Source organism: Humulus lupulus, chromosome 1 (genome assembly GCF_963169125.1).
Source record: "Humulus lupulus chromosome 1, drHumLupu1.1, whole genome shotgun sequence".
NCBI lineage: Eukaryota > Viridiplantae > Streptophyta > Magnoliopsida > Rosales > Cannabaceae > Humulus > Humulus lupulus.
In genome coordinates, this window is record NC_084793.1 from 143,179,856 (window position 1) to 143,206,435 (window position 26,580).

At 45.8% G+C, this 26,580-nt stretch overlaps 1 long non-coding RNA gene and 1 other non-coding gene across 2 annotated transcripts; both read right to left on the reverse strand.

The window, feature by feature from the left end:
* Positions 1-212: 212 nt before the first annotated feature.
* LOC133819393 (uncharacterized) lies at positions 213-25,396 on the reverse strand. The gene is made up of 3 exons (XR_009886333.1): positions 25,306-25,396; positions 539-780; positions 213-412 (listed from the first exon to the last, which is right to left on the reverse strand). It is a non-coding gene; the product is annotated as an uncharacterized LOC133819393 (long non-coding RNA).
* LOC133813356 (small nucleolar RNA snoR83) lies at positions 25,024-25,154 on the reverse strand. The gene has a single exon (XR_009884377.1). It is a non-coding gene; the product is annotated as a small nucleolar RNA snoR83 (small nucleolar RNA).
* Positions 25,397-26,580: the final 1,184 nt, after the last annotated feature.

A 26,580-nucleotide genomic window follows, 5' to 3' on the forward strand; every position in this document is an offset into this window, starting at 1 on the left:
GTCGATCTCTAGGAACCATAAACCTTGGCTCGCTGTTATACCAAGTTGTAACGCCCTACTTCCTTAGAGCCATTACAAAGTGAGTTTAAAACGTGTCATTAGTTCGCTAATCGAGGTTTTAGGTTAAAAGTGTGACTAAACTGAGATAAAACCCATTAAAAGACATTAAATATAACACATTTGGTTATTTATCGAAATCTCATAAAGTTTTACAGTTGGGATCCCAACATTTCTGTTTGGGATATACTTTACATCTCAAAATACATTTAAGGTCAACTTAGGCGAGAAAATAACTATTGCAATACATTTTTCCACAAATAACCCTAGTCGTGGCGGAAAGGCAGGTCGAACATGTACCCATCTCTCCACGCTCTCCGTACTCATGGTTGGTCGACCTTTCTTTTGCCCTTACCTACACCATAGAGCACCCGTGAGCCGAAGCCCAGCAAGAAAACTCAACACAAAACAAATAACATATGCATATCCATCAACAGCATATAACAAAACAACCAACGGGCAAAACACATAGCGGCCATACCGTCCGAGGTGCTTTACCAGGCCCTGGGTTTGCGGTCTTCACTGAGAGGATGAATCCAGCATCCTAGGAGGGTCTCCTCTAACGACTTGCACTCCGCGTGTCCAACGCCATTCCCAGCCATTGCCATACGCAGCTTTGCACTCCGCGTGCTCAACACCATCCCAGTCCCTTGTCGTACTCGGCTTCCTACTGTTCTCAGCCTTCGCCGTTCCCGGCCTTCGCCATTCATTCACAAATATGCACTACATAGCATAATATCAACAAATATATAAACATATACTAAACATAAACAATAGGGCTACGCCCTGCAATTCAATCACATAGGACCATGCCTTGCAATACAAACAATAGGGCCACGCTCTGCTCTACAAGTACAACAGTTTTCTTACTTGTGTCCTAAGCTTCCTAAGCACCGCAATCCCGAGCACAGTTCTCTAACCCGAGCCTCGCATAAAACCTAGTCACAACGTATTCATAATAGTAATACATCAAGTTCTAATCCACTAAATAACTTCGGAACATAATTCCAGCCTCCGGGGCTTTGGATTCTACCAATCCGGGTGGTAAAATCCTTCACGAGCCTTAACTTTTGGGTTCCCAAGCCAAAAACCTTCAAACAGCTAATATCTTGCATTTGAGCCGCAGCGCACCCCAAGTCAAAGGCAAAATGCCTTTGTGCTGAGAGACACGGGTCGCGGCATTCCAAACATTAGGTCGCGGTGCGCCTGGGCAGACAGAGGCTTTCAACCTCTTCGACACACACTGGTCACAGTGCCTGAAGAACAGGGTCGCGGCCTGAGCCCCCAAACCCAGAAATCCCAGCTATTTTTTTGCGTTTTCCTCTAGCCTAAACCCCAATATTCATAATTCAAACATCAATTAAACTCATAATTGAACCTGGATTCCTCGTTTACATATCCTAGTTAACACAATATGTCCATAAACAACCCAATAAACTCAGCAACCACCCAATATAACACTTAGAACCCATTTTCATGCAAGCCTATATTTCCAAGAGAATTCAATAGCAAAACCAAGTTTAAAAGCTTACCTCTTAATTGTACTCGACCCTGAGCTGATTTCCTAAGTCCTTAAGCTTCCAATCAACCAGTTCTTCAGACTAAATCATAAAGTTTCTCCAAAATTCTCCAACACCAAAGATAGAGAAAGTAAAAGTGGATTGAGAGAGAATGTGTGAGAGTCTTCCTTCTGTTTCTTATAATCCCCTCCTAGAGCCTCAGCAACAAAATCTTAAGCCTATCCCTCAGCCAAAAAGTCTAAAATACCCCTAAGCCTATCCAAACCCTCAAGTGTCACCAAGGGCAATTTCGTCAATTGCCAAGTCCCACTAATTCCTCGAGTGTTCCCATAAATCCCCGTTTTATCCCGACGTTTCCAAATCATTACTAAATTACTACCTATTACTCGGTAATTTCCGAACACATATAACATTCCCAAAATACCCCTAGGCTCCTCCTGAGCCGCGTATTTGACCATGTTGTGACTTTCTAGTTAAATTGCTCCCTTGGAATGTCTTAGATGGTGCATCACAAATAAATCTCCACTCACTCGTGGTATCAATCTCAATATACACAAATATTGCATTTATGCCGTCAATAGGCTAAAATTACAAATATGCCCCTAAGAGCCAAATGGGGCCCACATGCATATTTCATTCACCTAAACATGCATTTCTAATCACATACTCACCAATTCATTTATTAACATAATTAAATCAATTATTTCCCTCCAGGCACGCTAATCAAGGCCCTAAGCCTTATTAGCAAATTTGGGACGCTACAGGTACACAGCTGAAATTTAGTATCGCTTATCACCCTCAGATAGATGGTCAATCTGAGAAGATGATTTAGATATTAGAGGACATCTTGCGAGCGTGTGTGCTAGACTTTGAAGGGTCCTGGAGTAAGTATTTTCCTTTGATAGAGTTTTCCTATAATAACAGCTATTAGTCAACCATTGGAGTAGATCCTTATGAGATGATGTATGGTAGGAGATGTAGATCACCCATTCACTAGGAAGAGACGGGAGAAAGGAAATACTTGGGTCCTGAGGAAGTTCAGAGGACCAATGAGTCTATTGAGAAGATCAAAGCTTGGATGCTCGCGTCTAAGAGTAGACAGAAAAGTTATGCAGATCTGAAGCGCGGGAAGGTGGAGTTCCAAGTGGGAGACTATGTCTTCCTTAGAATTTCACCATGTAAAAGGGTAAAGAGATTTGGAAAGAAGGGCAAGTTGAGCCCTAGGTTTGTAGGACCCTTTGAGATCCTAGAGAGGATTGGTCAAGTGGCCTATAGACCTTACCTTCGGCATTGTCGATCGTACACAATGTGTTTCATATTTTGACGCTTCGGAATTATGTATCAGATGTGACTCATGTATTGAGTTACGAAGATCTGGAGCTGCAGGAAGATCTTTCTTATGAAGTACAGCCAGTCCAGATACTAGACAGGAAGAACAATGTCGTGAGGAACAAAACCATACCTTTGGTTATGGTATTATGGAGGAACAGCAAGGTCGAGGAGGTGACCTAAGAATTATATTCCAACATGCGGGAACACTATCTCGAGTTGTTCAGGTAAAATTTTGAGGATGAAATTCCTGTAAGGATGGGATAATTGTAACGTCTCAAATTTTCTAATAAGGCTTAGTGCCTTGATTAGGGGGCCATGAGGGCAATAATTGAATATTATGTGCATGCTTGTGATTATATACATGATTATATGAATTATGTGAGTTATATTATATTATGACTACATTTTCATGTTTAGGTGTATTAAGCATGCATGTGGGCCCGTTTCTTATTAAAAGGGCATTTTCGTAGTTTTGCCGGTTGAGGGAATATTTGAATAAATATGTGTGTTTATAATTGAGACCACATTATTATGTGGATATATTTGAGTTATTCTGCACGAGGCAATCCTAGGGAGCAAGTGAGCATTTTAGTCATAACGGGGCCAAATACCCGATTGTTGGGGTGAGCCTAGGGGTATTTTGGTAATTTAGTACATTACTGGGATTTTTCTGGTAATGGGAAATTATTTAGTGATTATTGAGGATATGAGAGGTTACAGAAATTATGAGGCATTAATTGAGATTTGCGGGGAAAGTGGCAAAGAACTTATTTTTCCTAGAAAGCATTGAAGATTACATTAATGGGCAAGGGGAATTTTGGTCCTTTCCTTCCTAGTAGTGACTTAGTCACTAAGCTCCTTTAAAGGTAGAAAAACAAAGGAAAACACCAAACTCAATAGTCCTCACTCTCTCTCTCTCTCTCTCTCTCTCTCTCTCTCTCTCTCTCTCTCTCTCTCTCTCTCATTACTCTTTCTCTATCTCCCTCTCCCTTTGGTGAAGCTTGAATTTGGAGTATAATTCATGAGTTTAAAGGCTTAGGGTTGATCATAGAGCTGGGAATTGAGGAAGTACAACTAGGAAGTGAACTAACAGAGGTAAATTCAAACTTAAGTTCGGATTTTTTTGTGTGGTTTTTTTAGTTTTAGAGCCTCTCTTGAATTATGAGTTTCAGTGGTGTTTTGGCTGAGCTTTTGGGGTCTATAAGTTGTTTATGATGTTTGGAAATGCTTGTGGGGTATACTTTTGGTTTTGGTTTTGGTTTAAAGTTGTGATGAATTTTCAGTGTTGGCTTGGGGAAAATGTTGGAAAAACTAGGTTCACATGGTCGCGTTGCAACCCTGTCCTTGAGGCACCGCGACTCTCATGAACTCAGAAGCCAGGGCAGTTCCCTGAACTGCCTTTGCGTCGCGGTACTTGGTGGGCTGCGCTGCAGTGCGTGTCCAGTGAAAATGAGGGCTGGGCTCTCTGACTTGTGGAGAGCTACGGTGCATAGTGAGGGGCATCACGACTCAAATTGAGGTTATTGGCCAAAGTAGGTTTTGGGTGGTGGGAACTCAAACCTAAGGGCTCGAGAAGGATTCTGCTACCCGGTTTAGTAGAATTCGAGGTCCCGAAGACTAGGACTCGATCCGGAAGTCTTTATTTATTCGATATTGATGAATATCACTTATTATGGTTGTGACTAAGGTACTACAAGGGCTCGAGACGGGATCGTGCTCGGGGGTCGTTGTTAATTAACTTGTGCTTGGACCAGAGGTAAGAAAACAACACCTAGTACATGATATATGTGATTAGGGCTTGACCCGATTGTTAATGTAGATATGATTTGGGCTCAGGCCCCTACGAATGAGCATGATAATGATTATGCCTGTGATTGCGTGACTAAGTAAGCATGAATGCTCTGTATCTGGATAATTGTTAAATGATGTATGCTTGTTTGCATTATCCGACTGAAAAGGCTTGACTTATAAGTCAAGGACGGCAATAGCATGTTGAGCGCTGGTCAAAAGCATTGACTTATAAGTCAAGGGAGACAATAGCGTGTGGAGCATTGGTCGATATGGTTAGGGCTAATCAGGAGCGTGATATACGCTTGGCTGACCCTATAGTCGTTGGAAAATTAAAGCGCCTAGTACGTTGGGCCAGCTCTAAGGTTGGTTATACAGAGGATAGTGGAGTGCTCGAGGTGACTCTAAAGTCCCATATCCTAGTGAAACGGGCCCCAGTATGACTTATTAGTCATCTATTTAGGGCACCAGCCTCGGGGTGACTCTATGGTCACGTATTTACGGCAACGAGCCCCAGTGTGACACCGTAGTCACTTACCTGAATAGAATACATGCATGAGTAGGGTTATTACTACTATGCATACTTATTATGATCCTGTTATTAATTTCTTATGAGCATGTTTAAGTTTTCTTGCTGAGGCTCGGCTAACAGGTGCTTTGTGGTGCAAGTAAGGGGAAAGGGAAGTTGGACCAGCCATGAGTTAGATAGCTTTGGTGGCAACGTGTACATATGCGGCTACTCAACCACCACGGCTGGGTTTCTCAGAGTAACTAGGGTCAAACCTTATTTTGCTGCTTAAGTCGGTTAGTTTTAACTTTTGAATTGTAATTAGCCTTTTAATAGTTATTTTGGGATCCCTTGTATGAACGTAAACATTTTAATTAAATGGTTATTCCTTTTGACCAAAATGTTTAACCCTAAATCGTTAATCACGTTTAGTTACACATTTATGGCCAAGAGACTCGTTTAGAGAGTCTAACACTATTTAAAACACACAGTGCAACAGTCTTGGTTATCCAGGACGTTACAGTGGCCCACCCGCAAGCAAACGGTCTGGTGGAAGCAGTCAACAAGACGCTCAAAGCCACCTTGAAAAAAAAGCTTGAACAGGAAAAAAGTGCTTGGCCCAAGGAGCGGCCTAAGGTATTGTGGAGTTACCGCACTGCCGCAAGGACCTCCACTGGTCACTCACCATTCTCAATGGCCTATGGGTATGAGGCCATGTTCCTAGTTGAGGCAGCAATTTCCACTTACCGACGGGATACGTATGATCCGACCACAAACCACACATTACTTCGAGAGTCCCTGGACCTTGTGGAGGAGCTCTATGAAGCTTGTTAGCTTCGAGTATCATCCTACTGGCAGAAAGTGGCCAGGTATTTCAACTCTAAAGTGAAGGATAGAAAGTTTGGGGTCAGAGATCTGGTGTTGCGAAGAATCTTTTTAGCCACCCGAGACCCCGGTGCGGGAGTGCTAGAACCCAACTGGGTGGGCCTATACCAAGTCGAAAGTGTTGTATGTCCGGGAACATACAAGTTAGCCCAACTAAATGGGGAATTGATACCCCACACCTGGAATGTCAAGCATTTGTGTCGGTATTACCAGTGATTTGAGCAGTAAATTTATTAATTTTTGTAATCTCCTTGTAGCCCCCGGGCACAATTAATGGAAACCGTGTAGACAAAACACGGTAAATCTTTTTTGAGAGATTCTTCTTATATTTCTCTTTAGTTTCCTTTACTCTGTATGTACTACTCGTAGAGTGCCCGCTTGCTGGCCTGAACAAGTGAACGTAGACTAGTCTCCGATCACTTGGGGGCATGGAGTTAGGGCAGCCTCGCAGAGTTAAGTCTAGGAAACTAAGCTTGTCAAAAGTGGAGTAAGCCTAGTTTCAAAGTCCCAAGAATAGAAAAACATAGGAAACTAAAAATTCTTGAGTACACGGCCTAAGAAACCAAGCTCTTTCAGAGCAGAGTAGGCTTGCGTCTAGGGACTGAAGACTAAGAATCCTAGTAGCACGAGAATGGACTTAGGTCACCTCTCGTGCCCATGGCGCCCGAGAAGCACTGAACAAGTCCTTTGATCTCGAGATGTGAACGCAAGACCGGGTCCTCCTTACTTGGTCCTAAGGCATGGACTTGAGTTACCTCCCATGGACACTAGGCCCGAGGAGCACTGATCAAGTTCCCAGTAAGTCGCAAAAGAAAATAGCATTAGGAAGTTGATGACTTGGGAAGCTAAGCTAGTCGACGAGTGAAGCGTCCCTAATGCCATGAGACTCCATAGCTAATTGGCCTGGGAAGTACCCAGTGCCAAAGAGATCCAAGTAATGTGAGGCTGGATTTTGCATATTCTCCTGAGGATAGCGCTCGTCCGAGGAGTAATAACCAAATCCCAATCCTTGAGATGTGAACGGAAGCCTGAGTCGTCGGTACTAGGACACGAGCCTATGTCTCCTAAGAATAGCACGAACATGGTACTAATTTCCCCAAAATAGCGCGAGAATGGGCTTAGGGTTACCTTCTGTGGATTTCGTGCCCGAGAAGTAGCAACCAAGTCCCTTGATCTCGAGATGCGAGTTGGGGCCTAAGTCATTAGCACTGGGAGTTAGGAATCGACCTAGAAAAGAACCTAGTCTAAGGGCGGGGAACTCAATTACCTGAACCTAGGATGATGAGTTCATGACTTCCACATGATTAGGTCTCGATTTGTGTGCTCAGGGGGAAAATCGAAAGGCCTAAGTTGACCCACTGGTGACCACATTCCCAGGGGGACAAATAGGTTAGTGCAAATGAACTCCTAGGGATTTAAGCCATTGGGACTCGGTAACACAAGTAGACATTAAAGTTACTTTCAAGGACATCAAGCCTAGAAAATAGCACTAAATGTCCTAAGCGTTGAGCACTAAAGCAAAACCCTACAATGAAAAGACCTCCTCAAAGCCCAAGTCGTTGAAACTCAGGGGTGTAGGATAGTCAAGTGCCCTCACTTGACCCCACATCAAAGTTACTCTTAGGACCGCGAGCCTAAGAAGAAACACTAAATGCATAAGGGTCTCATTGGTTCGCGATTGGAAAAGTGCATTTTCAAAAAGTGCTTTCGAAAATGAGAATTTGGATTTATAGTCTTAAAACATGCTTTTGAAATTGTGATTGGTTCAAAATCCGTAAATTATTTTTTAATTTAAAAAAAAAACTATATATGTGATTAGTAGAGAATCTGAAAAATATAAAATAGTGATAGATTTGTAGGATTTTGGGTATAAATATTTGGATTAGGAGAAAACGTGAAAATAGAGTTGTCCATTTTGTAGCTTAAAGTTAAAATTAGTATTCGGATTTAGAATTTGAAAACAAGTAACCAATCAAGTATTCATGTGGGCCCTACCATTTTTCAGTTTTAGAAATCATAAAATTGAATTTGGATTGACTATCAATCATGCCCTAAGTGTCTAGACACTGGCAGGAAGATCCTCACGCTCTAAGTACTGCAGGCTGGCCCCGTCCTAAGTCGTTGGAACTCAGGAACACAGGGCGGCGTCAAGTGTCACTTAACTTCGCATTAAAGTTACTCTCGAGGACCATGAGCCTACAAAGCAACACTAAATTCCTATAAATTGTTTAAGTACTAAGAGAAGTCGATAAAGACTCAAGCTTTTGGGACTCGAGCACAAAACCTAAGTCGACGACTTGGAACTCTCGTGAGTTACGTTACGAAAAGTTAGATTAGCAAAGGTCGTGTTTCCTATTTATTAGGTGTCAATTCGATAATAATAGTGAAATCGTGGCGATAAAGTAGTGCAAGCTGCATAGTTTTCAATGGAAAAATAGTTACAGTAGTGCTCGGGGGCTCGAGCGTTGATTGTCTATACCCCAATAAACTATGGCACGCAGGCCTACTTAGCTAAAAATTTATTATACAGGACAAAATTACCGACGACCCTTGGCCTGGAGGCACCTCTGCCACAAGCTCTATCACAGGATTGACTTCGGGGATGCGACCCACTGCTGAAGCTTCCCTCTCTTCAGCTGCTTTGTCTTCCTCTGCCTCAAGGCGTGCCTCAAGCATTGTCCCCATGTTGGGCTCTTCGGTGAATAAGAGATCCATATCTATGTTGCTCTGCCACGCAAAAAAGAGTGTATCGTCGGCTATCACGTCGAGGTCCTTCTCCAGTTCGTCAGCTCGGTGATAGAGGTCTTCGACCTCTTTGGCGGCAACCTTAGCATGAGTAGTAGCCCGTGCATCATCCTCCCTGGCCTTGATCAGCTCCTCTGTGTGGGACAAAGACTCCGCTCAGATCAACCGAAAGAATCCACGAAAGGTGTACGACAGAAAGGACCTGAAATGAGATGTTTCAAGACGAAGGATTAGTTACGGGCGGAACACTGTTAGACAAAATGACACAAGGATAAAAGAACTTACCAACTCTAGAAAAGTCCAGGAGTAGAGTGGGATTAGTCCTCGTCGAGAAGCCACTTGCCCAGAAGAAGTGATCCTTGTAGTCCCGAGCGTGATTCTCATTTCCGCTCAGGGCCTTGTAACTTCTCTCATGGATTGTGTGCTTCATCTGGGTGTAGTACCCATCCTGGTCTCCCTTCTTCAGACATTGTCGAAAGCTGTAGACATATAGTATCTCAGCTGAGGAAGGGGCAGGCCAGTTGTATATCCTATACAGAATATAAAGCCTGTCCAGCACTTGATATACATTCGGGGCCAAAAATCAACACCGGAGAACACCTCCGAACTTACTTGAGATGTAGTGCCGGTAGGTGCTGAAACGAGTTCAAACGTTGAAGAATCGCTTGTCGTTCACCCAGAAGTATGACGATTCTCGCCAACCGTCCAGAATTATAGAAGAATCTCATAAGCGATTGAAAAATTGGGAAGCTTGGGAGAAGTGAGAGTTTTGGAGATTTTGAATTTTGAAGGGTAAAAGTGCTTACAGAGAGGCGGTTCTCGAGTTTTTATACTCATAGAACATGGGGTTGAAGCAACCCCACCCCGACCGTCGGATTACCTACGATGTAGGCACTTGAGAACGAACCCACGATCAGGATCCAAAATGCATGGATCGTGATCATTAACATTGGAAAAGAATACCTCGAATATGGAGCGAAAGGACACGTAAGGTACGAATTAGACATTTGGGGGAGTGGAGTGGACTCTTCTTAATTCCACGGATTGATGGGCTTAGCAATAGGGAGTCAACACGTGGCATAACTTTTCAGAGTGATGTCAGGGCAAGCTTAAACATCTCCCCCATCCCCCCTCCCTTTCTGAAGACCTTTTCGAATTACTCCTCAGTCTAAGTCTCCACTATCCGAGGACGAGTGAAGACTTGGGGGGAAAATGTTGTCCGTGTTTTTGCCACACGACACGTGGCAGTCAGGAATAATTAGCGACAAGTTATGAAGTTCCCGGAGTGTGGGCTCTTCCCGGAAAGCCAGACCGGCCAAGTCGTGGGTGTCTCCAAGTGAGGCCATGCCCCGAGGTCTGCCCCTGAGGCGAGGATGTCTCCAGGTGAGACCACGCCCCGAGACAATCTCAAAGTCATGGATGTCTCCGAGTGAAGCCGCACCCGAGGCCTGTCCTCGAGGCGAGGATGTCTCCAGGTGAGGTCATGTCCAGTGGGGCTCTTCACTCGCCCATTTCTCAAGTCCAGGATTCTGGTCCTCGGACCTGTAGTTGATGCCAGATGTCAGTCACTGTGGGTGCGAGCCACCGGAGGATCATCTGACAACTTTTTGTGAGCATCGATTAATGGTGTCGAGTTCGTACCCTCGACAATCGGTATTTCCCATAACGTCGCCTGACACGAGAAAACATGCGTTGCACCCTGACAGTCAGAGATATGTTCCCCATAAAGTTGGTATGCGACTTTCTGCAATGGGCCCCGTACAATCAACCTGGGTCGTAGCCTTTATGTAGTGCAACTCTTTTTGTATTAATTCAACATTAATACCCTCAGATGAGGGAATTTATATTAATGATAGATGATGAATGTACGCCCTGGATTTCCCACGGGCTGTTTAGCAGGACGATCCTCGGACTAAACATGATTTAGCCCGAGGCTCCCACAGGCCAGAGGCTTTATCTTCAGGACGGGCCCTTTCTAGCTCGAGGGGATGGAGTTTCCTGCTCCTTCTTGTTGTTCCAGGAGCTGGGAACAACATCCGACGACCACTGAAGGATCAGCTCGGGTTATGGATTGCTCCGGTAGCGAGCTTCTCAGGAAGCTCTGACCCTATGGGAGGTCAACACGCAAGATAAACGTGCATAATCCTGCCATCACGTGTCCGATATCCCCCTGACTTCTCGGACACGCCGCAAGAACGTGCGTATTCAGACACCCACGGATGGGTTGGGCCGTGCGGCCCATTATCTCCTTCCATACTGATTAGACCACACTTGTGTGTCAGGTTTAGGAAGTAATCATGAATATCACAGACTTGATATGACAAATGGTAAGGTCACGGGATGACCTCCCTACCAATTTCCAGGTGCCTTCTCCTATAAATATGGAGACCCTGGGAATTGATAGGGGTTGGAAAAAATAGTCTTGTAAGAACTATATATTTTGTAAACCAATTACCCAGAAAAGATCAATAATATTGACTAGTGGAGTAGAAGGATTTTAACCTTCGAACCACTTAAAAAACGTGTTTAGGGTCACCTAGTTCTTCTCACAAAGATTTCATATCTGCGGCGGTTCTACTTTTAAGTACTAATCTCTTTCTCTTCTTCTCTTAATTACCTGTTGCCGAAGAACCGCGTCAACAGTTTGGTGCTTTCATTGAGAGCGAATCCAATTAGTACTACCACAAACATACAACTATGGTGACCACTCGATCCAAACATGGCAACGAGACAGAACAGCATGATGGGCAGGAGGCCCGCCATGTTGCCCTCCCCGAGGAGCAAGTTCCTGAAGTCCAGCAAAGGCCAGGAAAGCAGCCGGCCGGCCAAGACGATACTGGTAGTTCGACGCCCCGGCCGCCTAATCTGAATCCAGGTTATTATACTGCAGTGGAGATGGAGAATGCTCAACTGAGGAGCCAGCTAGCAGCAGCTGGTCAGCAAATCCAGGATATTCTGAGTCGACTACCCCTCTCACAACCAACGGTAACGTTGGAGAGAGGCAAGGCGAGGCTCCTAAGTCTCGCCGGAGTAATCGATCCAGGTGTAGCCGTTCGGGTAGACTCCCTGCAGCCAACTCCACCCCTTCATCACGCCATCAAGAGGCGAACTTCAGGGAAATGCCTCAGACCGAACCGCAGCAGTACAGCCGTTCGGTTAGGACATCAACCCCTAGCTCTCAGCCTTCCTCGAGGACACCCAGAAGAGATAGGGGAAATTCCCAAAGGAGGGCCGAGGAGATCCGGAGACGTCAGCCCGTCCCCGAAGAGCGTCCAGTTCCTCGTCCAGATCGCCCAGCGCGAAACCATCAAGCTGGCAGGGCCGAGAGGCCCCCACCAAATTTAGTCCGTCCAGACGGCACTAGGATTGCCTCTCCGGTCAGACATCCTCCCTCTCCCATCAGATATCCGTCTCCTCAAACCATCCGAGACATCCCGGCCTACATAAATAGTAGGAGAGACCCGCCATCGGCCGGGCCTTCCCGGCGCAGCAGGGTGCCGGGGGAAGGATCAGGTCGGAGCCGCCAAAGATGCACATCGAGCCTGTCCAGCAGGAGTCACAGGACCGGTAGTGCACGGAGTGATCTTTCGGGAGGAGACCTGCGACAGCGACTAAGTTCAGCACAAAGTCACCATAATACCCAGGGAGGCGACCTTCGAGATCGCCTCAACTCTCACAGAGAGGATCGAGTTAGGGATGGTAGCCAGGCCCGCTCAGTTGGGGTCCGATCCGAAGTACGTAATGACGGGAATGCCCCAAATGACCTATCTCCAGATAGGAGGGGCAATAACCCGCTTAATATGTACAACGGGTCCGGAGCTGTTGAACAGCCCCGGAATAACCCAGGATCTCAGGACAAAACCTTAGAGCGCTTAACTCAAATGGAGGAGCTGATGAAGAAGCTCCTGTCAGAGAAAGAAAAAGACGAATATGATTCAGGGGATGAGATGGAGCTCTTCGCCCCCAACATAGCAGCAACGGCATACCCTTCTGGCTTTCGTATGCCTCACTTGTCAAAGTTCAACGGGGATGGAGACCCATCTGACCACTTAGGGATGTTCAACACCCTAATGATGGCTCATAACATCGGGCCAGAGCTTCGTTGCTTGATCTTTCCTTCCACCCTAACTGGACCTGCCAGGCAGTGGTTCAAACAAAGTAAAAGGCAGTCAATCAGCTCCTGGAAGACCTTTTCGGCTGACTTCAAGAGGGCATTCCGCGCCTCTCAGGCCGCCAGGGTCCAGGCCGACTCCCTAGCTAACGTGAGACAGCAACCTGGAGAAACGCTAAAAGCCTACTTGAGCAGATTTGCAAATGTCGCTGCTCGAGCCAGAGATGCCGACGACAGCTCCAAACTCATGGCTATGAGGACCGGGATCCTAGTAGGCGGAGATCTGTGGAAGGATATTCAAAGGAGGGGGGTCAACTCAGTTAGTGAATTCCTTAACAGAGCCCAAGAATGGATAAACTTGGAGGAAGCTGAAGCTTCAGCCGCGGGGACCAGCCAGGTCCTCGAGAAGCCCGCTGGGGCGGGAACAGAGATCGTAGTAGCGACTCCCGACGTCACGCAGAGCAACCAGCCCGGTGGCGGCAAAAGAAAAGGAAATGGTGAAAACGTCCAGCACGGTCAAAAGAAGAATAAGTCCGTGGATAAATTCAAGCCCGTGTTCACAGCGTATACCGAGCTCACCCAAACCAGAGAGAATATTTTCCTGGCCAACGCTACGCGAGTCCCCTGGAAAAGACCGGAGCCAATAAAGCACCCTAAGGGAAAGAGAGACGCTTCCAAATTCTGCCGTTTTCATAACGATGTCGGGCACAATACCGACGACTGCAGGCACCTCAAAGATGAAATCGAGACTCTCATCCGAGCAGGTCCGTTGGCGCAATACTCGCGGAACAGGGTCCCCACAGGTCGACCCGCTCCGGAGATCCCAGCCAGTCAACCTGGACCTCGAGTAGATCAGGACGTCCCTCCCCCCGTGGTCGAGGGAGAGATTTCCACCATCTCTGGAGGGCCACACATGGCTGGCACGAGCAGAGGCGCCCAGAAGAGGTACATAAATGAGTTGAAGGCCCACAATGGAGGGGAGTTCGTCCCGGAACAGCGTCAATCAAAACAACAAAGGTTAGAGAAACAACCAGTCACTTTCACGGAGGAGGACGCGGGCCATGTCCAATTCCCTCATAACGATCCCTTGGTCGTAGCAGTCCAGCTCGCCAACCGGAGAGTAAGGAGGGTGTTAGTGGACAATGGGAGCTCGGTGAATCTCCTATTCCGTTCAACCTTAGAAAAAATGGGTCTGACCGTCTCCGAGCTAAAGGCAACCTCGATGATGCTATATGGTTTTTCAGGCGAAGGGTCAGCAGCGATAGGAACGATCGAGCTGGTGATCACCCTAGGCGACGAGTCCCGAACAGTGTCCAAACTGCTTGAATTCGTAGTCATTGACTGCTCCGCTGCCTACAATGCAATTTTGGGCCGACCAACGCTCGTTGCTTTCGAAGCCATCACATCCGTCCGGCACCTCGCCATGAAGTTCCCTACTTCGACAGGGGTCTGCACTATCAAGGGCGATCAGCTCGCTGCCAGGGAATGCTACAGCATTTCCATGAAGGGAAAATCTAAACCCGGGCAGGTGGCGATGGCCATTCAGGATGAAGAGGAATCGCAGGGACCCAAGGCGGCCCCTGAGATTGAAAAACCTCGGGTTTCCGAAGACGAAAAGCTCGCCTTAAGCGAGGACATTGACCCCCGAGTAGGCGAGGACAGGTCCGAGCTCCAAGCTATTGAAGATCTCGAGGAGGTAGGCATCGATGAACAAAACCCTTCACGGACGGTGAAGCTCGGAAAGAACCTCTGCGATAGAAGAAAGGCGGATCTGACCGCGTTTCTGAAAAAGAACCTAGACGTATTCGCATGGTCGCACGAGGACATGATAGGGATCAATCCGAGCGTAATCATGCACACGCTCCACCTAGACAAAAGCGTCCCTGCAAAGTCTCAAAAGCAGAGGCGTTTAGGGACAACCCGAGCCGAGGCCCTTGAAGAAGAAGTGGCCCGGCTCAAGAAATGTGGCTTTATTCGCGAAGCCAGATTTCCCATTTGGGTTGCCAATCCCGTGTTAGTTCCAAAGCCCAATGGCAAGTGGCGGACCTGTATTGATTTTTCCGACCTGAATAAAGCCTGCCCCAAGGATTGCTTTCCGTTGCCGAGGATCGATCAACTGGTGGATGCCACGGCGGGGCACGAGCTCATGTCCTTCATGGACGCGTACTCGGGCTACAATCAGATCGCGATGAATCCAGCAGACCAGGATCACACCAGCTTCATGACCCCGACTAATGTCTATTGCTATAAGGTCATGCCGTTCGGTCTAAAGAACGCCGGAGCTACCTACCAAAGGCTGGTAAATAGAATGTTCGCGGATCAGATCGAGAAGAACATGGAAGTGTACGTCGATGATATGCTTGTCAAGTCAAAGACTGCCACCAACCACGTTGCCGACCTGGAAGAATGTTTTAACATACTGCGAGAATATGGCATGAGGCTCAATCCTCAGAAATGCACTTTCGGTGTCGCATCGGGGAAGTTCTTGGGTTTCATAGTCAATACCCGAGGAATCGAGGCAAATCCCGACAAGATCAGGTCACTGCTCGAGCTTCCATCCCCCAGGTCGCGGAAAGATGTCCAAGGACTCACAGGAAGGGTGGCGGCACTGAACCGGTTCATTTCCAAATCGACCGACAAGTGCCTGCCTTTCTACAACCTGCTCCGCGGAAACAAGAAGTTCGAATGGACAGTAGAGTGCGAGGGCGCATTCCTCGACCTAAAAACGCACCTAGCTGAGCCACCTGTGCTATCAAAGCCCAGGGTAGGAGAACCTCTTTTCCTCTACATGGCCGTGACTGAGGACGCAGCTAGTGCCGTTCTGGTGCGAGAAGAGGACCGGGCTCAGAAACCGGTTTATTACATCAGCAAGAGACTCCTCGGAGCTGAGTCAAGGTACCCGTTGATGGAAAAGCTGGCGTTCTGCCTAATCACGGCCTCGCGAAAACTCAGGCCATACTTCCAGTCCCACTCTGTACACGTCATGACCGATCAGCCTCTAAGGCAGGTTTTGCAAAAGCCTGAAGCCTCGGGACGCTTGCTAAAGTGGGCGGTCGAACTCAGTCAGTTCGAGATTTTCTATACTCCCCGAACTACCATAAAAAGTCAAGCCTTGGCCGACTTCGTGGCAGAATGCGTGGGATTCCGTGAGATCCCATCAGAAGATTCACAGCAGCTCACATCCTCAGGCTCATCGTGGAGGATCTTCGTTGATGGCTCATCTAACGAGAACGGCTCCGGGGCCGGAATTATTCTGATATCCCCAGAAGGACATAGATTCCATTCGGCGCTGAGATTCGGGTTCAAGGCGTCCAACAACGAGGCAGAGTACGAGGCCTTGTTAGCCGGACTTAGGATAGCTAGCGAGCTAAAGGCAAGCTCTGTCCAGTGCTTCAGCGACTCCTAGCTCGTGGTGAATCAGGTCTTAGGCGAGTATCAGGCGCGGGGTCCCAAGATGGCCTCTTATTTGGCTAAGGTAAAATCCGAATTATCTACGTTTGGGCAAGGGTCGATCGAGCAGATACCTCGGGAGCAGAACGCCAATGCAGATGCTCTCGCCAAGCTCGCCACCTCGGGGGAGGCAGAAACCCTGGGGTTGGTGCCAATTGAGTTCTTGGACAAACCAAGCATAGACGGAGATCGAGAGAATATTGAGATGATTGACATCAGGCCGACCTGGATGACTCCCATTGTTGAGTACCTCGTCGAGGGCAAGTTACCCGAAGGGCGCAACGACGTACGGCGAGTCCTTTATCAAGCTCCGAGATATACGCTAGTCGAGGGGGTGTTGTACCGACGTGGGCATTCATTACCTCTCCTCCGGTGTGTTCTTCCAAGTGAGGCGAAGGCCATCCTGCAGGAAGTTCATGACGGATTCTGCGGAGATCACACTGGGGGGCAAAGCCTGGCCTTGAAGATCCTTCGGCAGGGTTTTTACTGGCCGACTCTGTCCAAAGACTCGATCTCATACGTAAAAAAGTGCGACAAATGTCAGCGGTTCGCCGCGGTTGCACGAGCACCCCCGACCGAGCTAAAAATGATATCGTCTCCCTGGCCCTTCGCCATTTGGGGCATAGATCTAATAGGCGCCCTGCCCACCGGAAAGGGCGGGGTCCGTTACGCCGTGGTAGCCATTGACTACTTCACAAAGTGGGCCGAACCAGAGCCGTTGGCGACAATAACATCGAAAAAGGTGCTAGACTTCGTGGTTAAAAGCATCGTTTGTCGCTTCGGCCTACCCAAAAAGATCGTTTCCGACAATGGCACTCAATTTGACAGCGACCTGTTCACCGAATTTTGCGAAAAGAACGGAATTGTGAAAAGTTTCTCATCCGTGGCCTATCCCCAGGCGAACGGCCAGGTCGAAGCTGTCAATAAAACTCTGAAGGCAAGCCTCAAGAAGAGGCTAGATGAGGCAAAGGGGATCTGGCCAGAACATCTCCCCCAAGTTCTGTGGGCCTATAGGACCTCACATCGGACTCCCACGGGTCACACTCCTTTCTCCCTAACCTTTGGAAGTGAAGCGGTCCTCCCCGTGGAGGTAAAGGTCCTATCGCACAGGGTCCGGTCCTACGAACAGAACAAGAACCACGAGCTCCTATGCCACTCCTTAGACTTGATGGATGAGAGGCGAGAGGATTCACAACTCCAGCTCGCCCATTATCAACAGAAAATCACTCGCTACTTCAACGCTAAGGTCAAAAGACGTGCCTTTAGCGTCGGCGATTTGGTCTTGAGGAGAGTTTTCCTGGCCGGGAAAGATCCCAAAGATGGGGTTCTGGGACCAAGCTGGGAAGGACCATACCAGGTCATCGAAGTCATCAAAGAAGGGACGTATAAATTAGCTCGACTTGGTGGAGGGGCGGTCCCGCGGACTTGGAATGCAATCCACCTAAAGAAATATTATCAATAAACATGTGTAAGACCTAGAAGGTCACCTCCCATGTATAAATAAAAATCAAATGTTTCTCGTTATTTGCAAGGGTAATTTTAAAGTAACAACGAAAGACCCTTTCCCAGTTACTTGGGGGGCATATGGTACCCGGATATATCCAAGTCTCCTTAACGACTTAGGTGTTAATTTTTATCTATGGATAAGAGTTATCACAAACTAAGTCCTATCCTGGTCTTAACCAGGTCATAAAACTTAGAAGTTAGCTAAAATTTGTTGACCGAGGTTCTTCTTTAAAGAGCCCGGGATACGGATAAAAGTTGACACAAACTAAGTTTTTTCAAAATAAGTTCCTGGTCTTAACCAGGTCATAAAACTTAGAAGTTAGCTAAAATTTGTTGACCGAGGTTCTTCTTTAAAGAGCCCGGGATACGGATAAAAGTTGACACGAACTAAGTTTTTTCAAAATAAGTTCCTGGTCTTAACCAGGTCATAAAACTTAGAAGTTAGCTAAAATTTGTTGACCGAGGTTCTTCTTTAAAGAGCCCGGGATACGGATAAAAGTTGACACGAACTAAGTTTTTTCAAAATAAGCTCCTGGTCTTAACCAGGTCATAAAACTTAGAAGTTAGCTAAAATTTGTTGACCGAGGTTCTTCTTTAAAGATCCCGGGATATGGATAAAAGTTGACGCGATCTGAGTTTTTTCAAAATAAGCTCCTGGTCTTAACCAGGTCAGAAAACTTAGGAGTGAACTAGAAAATTGTTGAACGCGGATCTTATTTAAAGAGCCCGGGATACGGATAAAGTTAACTCGAACTACGTTCATAAAAATAAAGAGATAAATTATGACCAAATACATGAAAATATATATGTAAGACTGGTTGAGCAAATTGTCTCGAGGCGGAAACGCCTCACATAAAAAAGAGAATTACAATAAAAAAAAAAAAAAGAGTTCAAAATACGAAAACAAGAAGCATCCTAAGCCCCATCAGCTGGCCCTTTGGAGGTCGCGGTCTCACCCTGCTCCGCCGCGGCAGAGTCCTCTCCAGTCTCCGATGGAGGAGCCTCCTTATTCAGGCGGGCTTGAAGCCGCGGCAACAGGAATGCCCAGAGGTCCGGCGGCATGAAGGAGAAGTCCGCGTCCGGATTGTGGGACCAGCAGTGATAGAATAGGTCCTGTAAGGACTGCTCCGACACGACCCGCTCGTCTTTCAGGGCGGTCTGGGAGGTCTGGACTTCGGCCTTCGCCACCTCAAGGTCTGCCCGCGATGCGGCCAGGGAGTTTTTAAGCTCTAGGTTCTCGGAGCGAAGCTTCTCTAGCTCGGATGCGGCCAGGGAGCGTTTAAGCTCTTGGTTCTCCGAGTGGACCTTCTCTAGCTCGGCTTTTGAGGCCGCCAGGGCGTCTCTCGCCTCCTGAGACTCCTGGAGGGCAGTCTGGCGATCTGCTTCCAAACCCTCGAGCTGGGCCTTGGTCCTAACGACGCCTCTATAGGCGGCAGCCATGCCCTGCAAGAAAAGAGTGATAAATTAGCAAACTGGAAGGAGAAAGGCGGCGTGTGAGTGTCAAAGCCTTAAAAGAAGGGGGCACTTTACCGTTAAAGTCATGTCCATAGCGGACTCTATAACTCGGACCGGGCTCGTTGTTTCGATGGCCCGGAGCTCCTTCTCCCTGATATTGTAATAGTGGCTGACGGCGTAGCTGGCCGACTCGTACACCGTACCCCGGAATGCTTCGGGCATCTTCTCCAGAGCCCGGGGGTCGACCGGGATACGCACGTCCGGGGCTACCGCGGCCAGATTCCCGACCTCTATTACCCCGTCCTGGGCAGCCAGTGGAGATCGTTGGGGTGGCGGATGCATGAGTCCTGTCCTGGCGACAGGGAGGTTCGCCCCCGCGACCTGGGATGACGGGTCTCTCCCCTTCTCCGTAGCTGGGGATTTGGTGGAGACCCCGGTCGAGCTCTTGGACTCGCGAAGCCTCTTTAACCTCGGCCCCGCTGGGGGATTCCCACCAAACACAACGCCCCGCAGACTATTCCCGGGCTGAGACATCTCTTCTGCCAAAGAGCAAAAAACACGGTTATCAGCAATCATACAGAAATAAAGGCAATAAGAAAGCAAATACTAAGGGAGCCCTACCCCCCGAGCTGGAAGAGCCTAGGACGATTATCTCACGAACTGGCGAAGGTTCTAGGTCCGGTTCTGAATCAGGGCTGGACTCTTCTACGTACTGCCTAATCCCCGGAGCGTAGACGCCCCTCTGGAGCGCAGGCCACGTGCGTAAATTGGTCCCGTACTCCTCAAAAATGGCCGACCTAAAGGCTAGGGTATTATCTACTACTACGGTACCCTTGGGCCGACTCTCTTGGTTGTCCAGCACGAGCTGGTCAACGCAGTGGAGCAGAAGCGTGTCCAGGTCCGGATTCCTTGGGTGACGATGGACGAGCTGCCTAGGGTTGAACCTAACCAGCCGGGGGTCTGCAGTGGCCCTATCTACGTTCTTAAATAAGTAAAAGTTACCTTAACCGGAAGGACCCGCGGCTGCTCCGGATTGGGCCCTCTCCTCGATCATCCCCTGGGCGACCTCCAAGCTCCGCTTCCTGTTCCTCACCAGAGGAACTTCCTCACCTTCTTCCTCGCCTTCGTCATCTGCGACCTCCTCCGCGACGATCGGCCTGTTGTCGCGGGCTGGGGGAGGCCCCCGGGGCCTTTTCAAATTCAAAGTCTGATTTGGGAAAATCAGCTTGCAGAATACCATCGCCTCGTCCGTCACGAGCACGCGGTAGTCTTTCTCACTGGGAGGCAGGTTCGCCAGTGTGTCGTATTGACCCCCGAGGGTCACGGACTTTTCGGTCCTCGAGTAGATGGCTGCAAGGTTGGTCGAAATCAGAATTGGAATAAGGGACGGGCTAAAATAAGATAACCGTTAAAAGGCGAGCTAAATGGAGGATTACTTACGAGGGCGGTTGAAATAATGATGATCGCAGTTTCGGAACCCAGTAGACATAAAAAACTGGTCTTTGAAGTCGTTTGGATGGCTCGGCAGCTCGATCACTGCTGCTGTGTTAGGGAAGCGGGTTAAGTAATAGAACCCGTCGCCTCGCCCCCGCTGGTCCGGGCTGGCTTTGAGGCAGAAGAAATACAAGATATCAGCAGGAGTGGGGACCTCCCACTCATGCTTTTGGAACAAATACCTCAGTCCCGCCAGCAGACGGTAGGAATTGGGGGGGAGCTGAAATGGGGCCAACCCCACGTAGTTCAGAAAATCAGCAAAATACTGATCCAGGGGGAGGAAGGCCCCTGCCTTGAAGTGTTCCCCGCTCCAGGCCGCGAACGACTCGTCGAGCGGCGTGCAGCTCCTCTCCCCATCCGCAGCAGGTCGGGCGATCACGGAGGTCTTCCCCAGAGGAATGTTGTGGTTAAGGAAGATTTTGGTGATCTTTGCCTGGCTGGTTATCTTCGAGACGATTCTCTCCGCCTCGAAAAACGCGTCAGGAGCCACCTCGGCCTGCTTCTCCACCGCCGGTCCAAAGTGAGGAATTGGCGAGCTGGTCACCACCGCCTTTCCTTTATCCTTCTGGGAGGCCGAACTTCCCACATTCTTCTGTGGCAGATTTCTCTTTGGAGCCATCTGGTCGCCTATCGAACAAAAGAAAACACTTTAGAAAAGGCGACCCAAGCAGGAGAGTGAGGCAAGCATTAAGTACACGAGCTGGGGTAAGCCCAGCCCGTGGAGAGTGGTGCCACGCGTTCCAAGGAACACGCGCCTATGCCCTCAACAGATCCCAGATTACTCGGAATTCGTGTGTCAGATGGCTCAGAGTAAGAAAAAAAAATTTTGCCTTGGGGGGAAAGTTTCAACAGGCAAGGCGTGGCAAAACCGCTTTTAAGGCGTATTCCCTAAGCTACCCGGTTTTTGCACCCAAAGTTCCTACGGATCCTACTAGAAATTGTTCCTAAGAAAGAATCATGGAACCCATGTTCTAAGGCGATGTCCCATGGCAAATGTGCCCTAATCAAAGAAGGGCCATCACCCTCCATATCCGCGCGACCCAGAAAACCTCTGCATGTGGCTACAGTAAAATTTTTTACCTAGGCTACAGTGGCATGCTTTCAAAAATAAATGGGGACAGAAGACTTACAGTATAGGGTTGGATGGTGAGCGAGGTTGCTGCGCGGGTAGGGGCTTCGTTGGCACGGTAGTCTCCAAGGCCTTGAAGGAACTCGCACGCTTAAGCTTCGTGAACGGAGAAGATGAGAGCAATGGAAATGAGGGTTTTGCTCTTCGGAAGGTCAGAGAGAAAAGAAGGAAATTTGAGAGGTTCTGAATGGTAAGGTGGTCCGTGCGTGGGATGACCACCCCCTTTTTATACAAGGGGGGATCACGTGTAAAAGGCTCCTGGGAGACCCTCCACTCGAAATGTGAAACGACGGCTGGACAGTAGGCTAGGCCATTTAATGCGGTTCTCGTAGAATGTATCGTCGCCACCCGCGGCGTTCCACGTATCAGACGCATGCGAAAAGCATGGAATGCGAAGGGTTGTGGGAGAAGTCTAAAAGCTCCAACTGTGGTCTCCCATGTCTGACGTCATGGACCACGAGCAGGAGCTTGGGGGGCAGATGTACGCCCTGGATTTCCCACGGGCTGTTTAGCAGGACGATCCTCGGACTAAACATGATTTAGCCCGAGGCTCCCACAGGCCAGAGGCTTTATCTTCAGGACGGGCCCTTTCTAGCTCGAGGGGATGGAGTTTCCTGCTCCTTCTTGTTGTTCCAGGAGCTGGGAACAACATCCGACGACCACTGAAGGATCAGCTCGGGTTATGGATTGCTCCGGTAGCGAGCTTCTCAGGAAGCTCTGACCCTATGGGAGGTCAACACGCAAGATAAACGTGCATAATCCTGCCATCACGTGTCCGATATCCCCCTGACTTCTCGGACACGCCGCAGGAACGTGCGTATTCAGACACCCACGGATGGGTTGGGCCGTGCGGCCCATTATCTCCTTCCATACTGATTAGACCACACTTGTGTGTCAGGTTTAGGAAGTAATCATGAATATCACAGACTTGATATGACAAATGGTAAGGTCACGGGATGACCTCCCTACCAATTTCCAGGTGCCTTCTCCTATAAATATGGAGACCCTGGGAATTGATAGGGGTTGGAAAAAATAGTCTTGTAAGAACTATATATTTTGTAAACCAATTACCCAGAAAAGATCAATAATATTGACTAGTGGAGTAGAAGGATTTTAACCTTCGAACCACTTAAAAAACGTGTTTAGGGTCACCTAGTTCTTCTCACAAAGATTTCATATCTGCGGCGGTTCTACTTTTAAGTACTAATCTCTTTCTCTTCTTCTCTTAATTACCTGTTGCCGAAGAACCGCGTCAACAATGAACATTAATGACCACAGCCTCAATAAATAGGGTTGGGGTATCTCCTTGTAAAGGGTTCAAATTTTTAGAGAGAGAAATTCTGTAAACTCTGTAACTCGTTGTAATATATACACTACTTGAGAATCACCATTGAAGCTAGCAAAAACAAGCTTCAAGCTCGCTAAATATCATAGACTCGTGGACTATGGTTCTTTTATAGCCTGAACCATGTAAAACCCTGTTGCTCTTTTGTATTGTTTTCTTTATACTCTCAAATTTAGTTGATAGCGAAAAAAACAGTCAACAATATCAATTAATGGGCTACAACAACTTCCAAATTTGGCTAGTGGATCATGGCTACAATTTTTTTTTTCTTCAGAGAATCTGAAGCCAACAATTAAATGCCTGCAGAAATTCTCAAACGTTAATCACAGTTCAAAACAAAGAAAGAAAAAAAAAACTAAATAATATTAAATTTGATTAAATATTGAATGGTCACAAAAATTCTCACACATTTAGCAACAAAGGTTAAATTGTCCAAATTCAAATTTCGTTTGGTAACTTTTTTTGTTTTGAATTTGTTGGGATCGTTTTCTGATTACTTCACGAAATACAGTTGCTCGAAAGTCAGTTGCTCCGAAAATGGCTATCAACGGATCTAGAGGAGAAGATAACTCCATAATTTTTTTCAGATTGGTTCCTAGAGCACAATGTATTTTGCAAAAAAAAAAAAAAATTATATAAACCATATAATTAAATGAATATTCTATGTACCATATTTTTTAACAAGTTTCCTCTAAGCGTATGAATAAAAAAAATCTAAAAAATAAATTGTATCAAAACATGGTTTTAAAAAATATTATAATGGGGTTTAATTTGAGGCTTACATATGTACCCAACGTGAGACAAATGAAACCCTAAGCAAGGGAACAAGAGAATAACTATTTTACTAAGTTTAAGTATTTTTCTCCCGAAAAAATAAGTTTGTGTTACATTGAATACTTTTGCCATATAATATTTTACAAAAAAATTTATTATAATGTATATTTTACAATAATATTTATTTAATTTGTCCCATAAATTTAAATAATTTATTCTTATAAAATGTTATCAAGAGACTTATTGTATTCGCTCAAAAAAAAAAAAAAAAAACTCTATTCATTCACCTATATGGAGTTCAAAAATTGGTATGAACCAGGGATTCCAATGTCTCATGGGAACTCATATAAAAGAAGGTTTCTCTAAAGAAAAAAGGTAGAACTACAAGACATGAAAACCAAATTAGAAGTTCTAATTTGCATTTTCTTTTGTAAATGTTGTAATGGTTCAGATTAGATTTGTAATGGAATTGCTTCAATCAGGTCACCATTTAAAAATTCATAAGTTATTTTTATATGCTTAAGGTTCATACATCATTGGTTCCTTGTTTCAAATGAAATAATGGATAAATGCTTAAGTAGCGAACCAGCTTTCAGCATCTAATATAATGTAAATACACAAAGAACATAATAAACGAATTAACAAAATTGTTGTCAAATTTAGTCGGAGCTGCACTTTTCTTTTTCAATTTTTTTTAATAATTTAGTTATAATCTTAAATATTCTCAGTTGACAATATGTGGACGGATACAAAAAGGTCGAATAGAAACTGTACCAAAAATTAAAATAATAAATTGCTGAATAGATTAACAAGTAATAAACGACTGCGGCATCAATGAGGACACACAGAAATGCTTTAAATATATCTATATGGATTTATATATATAGCAATTAAGGAAGTGTAAATTTAGTTTGTATTAGCATAGGATGTGCGGACAGTTACTAGTAAACACCTAAAATAATGAGTAGAGAAAGGCATTTATCAGCGAAACTTCCGTCAATCAATATTGGCCTCCCATGAATCAGATAAGCACATATTTTCAGCTCAACTGGGATTATGAAGGCTCTTTCCTTTTTATTCTCAACCAATATTTCATTCTTATAATATATACATACACAAAATTGCAAGTAAAAAAACAAGGAGATAACAGAAGGACAAAACTTTAGCTTCAGTTAGTTATATACTAATGAGAACTCTCATTCTTACCTGCTCTTCTTTACTCTTCAGCAATGCCCGCTAATCGTTAGTCCCCTTGTGATCTATTTATACTTGCTTTGAATGTGTTGGTCACTCTCGATAGAGATTGAAACCCTAGTATAATCGGGCCGATTAAGCCCACCCTCTCATCTATTCATTGAATGTGCTGGTCAGAGCTGGCCCACGTAAATTAAGCCCGCGAGAGTTATATGGCCCCTCCTTTAATTAAAAATGTATCTTTATAATTATATACATATACAATATAAAATAATTATAAAAATTACCTGCAAAATTTTATTTACAAAAATATCTTGTCACCCCATCAAAAAATACTGAATTTTAAAATTAATATACCTGAATTTGAAACTTTCCCAAAATCTCAATTTTCCTGTTTTTCTTGATTTAAAAAAGTAATATTTTGGTTACTTAAAATATTAATAAGTTACCAATTAGTTGCTTTTTTCACCATTTTTTATACCACTTTTTTTTTTTTTTTTTCATGGTACGGGGTCCCCTCTCCCTCTCTCTCTCTCTCTTTAATTTCTTACATTCTCTCTTATTTTTAACTTCAAAAATTATTTTCAGCCACACTACTAGTCGGTTGAGCTCAAAGTGGTACTATCGCGACTCTTCAAGGTGATCATTTAGATATGTGAGAAGCATATATTTTTTGCTTGTCGCGCGGAGAAAATGACCAAAACAAAAAGCAACATTTTAGTTTATTTTTTATATTGTGTTGACCAAAAAGTAACTAAGTTTTAAGCTTGATCAAAATTTAATATACTAAAATTTGTATTCTTATTTTACATTTAAAAGATATTATATAATATTCTAAACAACTTAAATTTATTTAAAAATATTTCAAGTAACTTTTTTAAAATTGAATCTTTAGGATATTGTTTGGTAACTTTTAAATAGAATATAAAAAAAATTACTATATAGTTTACTAAAAGTAACGTTTCATAGTAAGCTATATAGTAATTTGTTATAGTTTATTGTAACTCATTAGTTTCTGAAAAATGACTAATCAGCAATGTAAAAGTATCTTAAGTAATAAGACACCATAATATAACTTTGTTTACCCAAAAAACGGCTCCTGATGACGTGGCAAGATTGACTTACACGTGGCGGCTTCAAGTGAATGAATCATGTTCGACCAGCGACCAAAGAGTTATTGATTTATCAAGCCTCATGCTTAGGTGCGATTAGTCTGGTCGCATACTTTCATTTGCTTTCTTTTGGATACGCAATCTTGTAATATCTGCATTAATTGTATTTTCCTTT